Source organism: Panthera uncia, chromosome C2, assembly GCF_023721935.1.
Source record: "Panthera uncia isolate 11264 chromosome C2, Puncia_PCG_1.0, whole genome shotgun sequence".
Lineage (NCBI taxonomy): Eukaryota > Metazoa > Chordata > Mammalia > Carnivora > Felidae > Panthera > Panthera uncia.
This window is the reverse complement of record NC_064810.1, coordinates 141,812,191-141,815,324: the sequence shown is the minus strand read 5'-3', so window position 1 is coordinate 141,815,324 and position 3,134 is coordinate 141,812,191. Positions and strand designations below refer to the sequence as shown.

The 3,134-nt window shown below is 37.9% G+C and overlaps 1 pseudogene; it reads left to right on the top strand.

Annotated features, from left to right (window-relative positions):
* The first annotated feature begins 259 nt into the window (after positions 1-259).
* Positions 260-925, top strand: LOC125922150 (ATP synthase subunit ATP5MJ, mitochondrial-like; annotated as a pseudogene).
* The last annotated feature ends 2,209 nt before the right edge of the window (positions 926-3,134 follow it).

Here is a 3,134-nt window from a genome sequence, read left to right as displayed (position 1 = left end):
TACCTATAGCGAAACAAAGATAAAACTGCATCCAACTTCTCAGAAACCACGCAATCAAGAAAAGAGTGGAGGGAAATATCGAAAATATTGAGAGAGAAAGGAGAGAAAAAAAGAAATTAGACATTTCATAACAGACAAAACCCGAAGAATCTACATTACATGAGTTTTTACAATGTGCTTTACTTTGTGAAAATTCATCAAGCCACATACTGAACATGATAAAACTTTATTTTCTTCTAAAATGTTTACAGAATGGTGAGGAGGAGGGGAGATGAGAAATAGTAAGCTTTAATGACTATATTCACCCTTCCCACTGTAAACCACCTGTCACAGTCTCCAGTTCTCGATGGGAAAACTAATTAACTTCAAATCATGTTCACAACTTTGCTAATTACAAAATCCTGGACATTTTGACTACTGGACTTTCAATTACCTAAATATAACCAGAAAGTACATAGGGTTCCTGAGCCTTTATCCAGAGTCAACGATATACACACTAGGCAACATGGCACCCGGTGATCGTTCCGAGTCCTTGGCTGTACAGGTTGGGGAGGCCTGAACCAGGCCTTCTATGCCGAGATGCTTCAAAGCCTTGTTGAAAATGTCTGGGTCCCCCTTGAAGCCCCATCACACCCAAGTTTACCAGGAGATTTAGGTAGGAGTGGGGTTGATGGGCATCATCGTTCATAAAATCAGGAGCACTGATGAAAGAAGTCAAGCTTTGAAAGCCTTGAGTCCTGGACCTGCTCAGGGTCATCATTAACCAGCTTTACTTGGAGTACACATCAGATGGGGCATCAGTCTGGCTGTAAATCTCAGGTAAGCTCTGTTAGAGGAGAACATGGAGCACTGCTGTTCACTTGTAGACGTATTGCCTTTGTGGCATGAATAAAAGCACCTGTGAGGTGCACCAAAAAAAAAAAAAAAAAAAAAAAAGGCATTGTGTTTGTAATTATTTTCAAACCCTCCTGAGATGGTCTGCTTGCTCTTTTCTTGTCTTTGTGCTCAAGGCAGAGGATGCAGCGGAGGATGGGAATCACAGCTTGGAACATAGCTGCCCCATCAAAAAACTCATTTTGGACTTTTTGTGAGTGAGACATAAACTTTAATTGGGTGGAGTTACAATATTTAAGGCTGTTGGGTATATATTTAGTCCCATGTAACTAACGTACTGCTATTAGAACTTTCAAGGTAAACCAAACCACCAAAGGCTCAAAGGGGGGGAGTGACAGAAAATGTAACATGTTCATCAAGTACTGTTTTGTGCTAAAGTCTCTACTGATAATAACTAACATTCGGCAGCATTTATCACTAGCCACTGACGATGTAACCTTCGTTAGATACATTATTTCATTCAGTTTCTACAAACACCATTTCAGGTGAGTATGATCATTATTTTTTTTTTTTAATGTTTATTCATTTTTGAGAGAGCGAGACAGAGCGTAAGTGGGGGAGGGGCAGAGAGAGAAGGAGACACAGAATCTGAAGCAGGCTCCAGGCTCTGAACTGTCAGCACAGAGCCCGATGCAGGGCTTGAACTCACAAACCATGAGATCATGACCCGAGCTGAAGTCAGATGCTCAACCAACTGAGCCACCCAGGTGCCCCTGATTATCATTATTATTATACAGATAAAGGTAAATGAATAACACACTGACTTTTTTTTTAAGTCCAATATACTTAACATACAGTGTTATATTAGTTTCAGGAGTACAATACAGTGATTCACGAGTTCTAAATATTACTCACTGCTCATCAAGATGAGTGTATGCTTAATCTCCTTCACCTAATTCACTCACCAACCACCCCTCTGGTAACCATCTGTTCTCTATAGTTAAAAGTCTGTTTTTTGGTTTGTCTCTCTTGTCTATTTTTGCCTTCGTTCATTTGTTTTGATTCCTAAATTCCACATGAGTGACATCATATGGTATTTCTCTTTCTCTCACAGACTTATTTCATTCAGCATTATACTTTCTAGCTCCATCCATGTTGTTGCAAATGCAAAACTTCATTCTTTTTATGACTGAATAAGATTCCATTGTGTATATAACCACTTGTTTATTCATTCATCTATCAATAGACACTTGGGCTGCTTTCATAATTTGGCTATTACATGCCGTTATAAACATGAAGGTGCATGTATCCCTTTGAAATAGTATTTATCTATTATTTGGACAAATACTCAGTAATGTGATCCTTGAATCATAGGGTAGTTCTATTTTTAACTTTTTGAGGAATCTCCATACTGTTTTCCATAGTGACTGTACTCGTATGTATTTCCACCAAGAGTGCACAAGGGTTCCTTTTTCTCCACATCCTCACCAAGACTTGTTTCCTGTGTTTTTAGCTATTCTGACATGTATGAAATGATATCTCATTGTGGTTTTGATTTGATGATGAGTGATGCTGAGCATCTTTTCCTGTGTCTCTTGACCATCTGTTCATGTCTTCTGCCCATTTGTTAATGGACTATTTGGTTTGGGGGTGTTGAATTGTAGAAGTTCTTTATTTATTTTATATACTAACCCTTTATCAGATAACCCATTTACAAATATCTTCTCCTAAACAGTAAGTTGTCTTTTAGTTTCATTGATTGTTTCTTTCGCTGTGCAGAAGCTTTTTTATTTTGATGCAGTCCCAGTGGTTTATTTTTTGAAACTTTGTTTCCCTTGCTTCGGAAGACTTATCTAGAAAACACTATTGATGTGGCTTGTCAAAGAAGTTACCCACCACCTATGTTCTCTTCTATGATGTTTAGGGTTTCAGGTCTCACATTTAGGCCTCTAATCCATTTTGAGTTCATTTTGTGTATGATGTAAGAAAGTGGCCCAATTCATTCTTTTGCATGTAGCTGTCCATTTTTCCCAATACCATTTGTTGAAAAGACTGCTTTTTCCTCACTGCATATTCCTACTACCTTTGTCTAGGATTAACTGAGCATATAGTCATGGGTTTGTTTCTGGGCTTTGTATCCTGTTCTGTTCTATGTTTCTGTTTTTGTTTCTGCACCATATCGTTTTAATTACCACAACTTTGTAGTATAACTTGAAATCTGGAATTTTAATAACTATAGCTTTATTTTTCTTTTTCAAGATTGCTTTGGCTTTCTGAGATCTTTTGTGGTTCCATAAGAA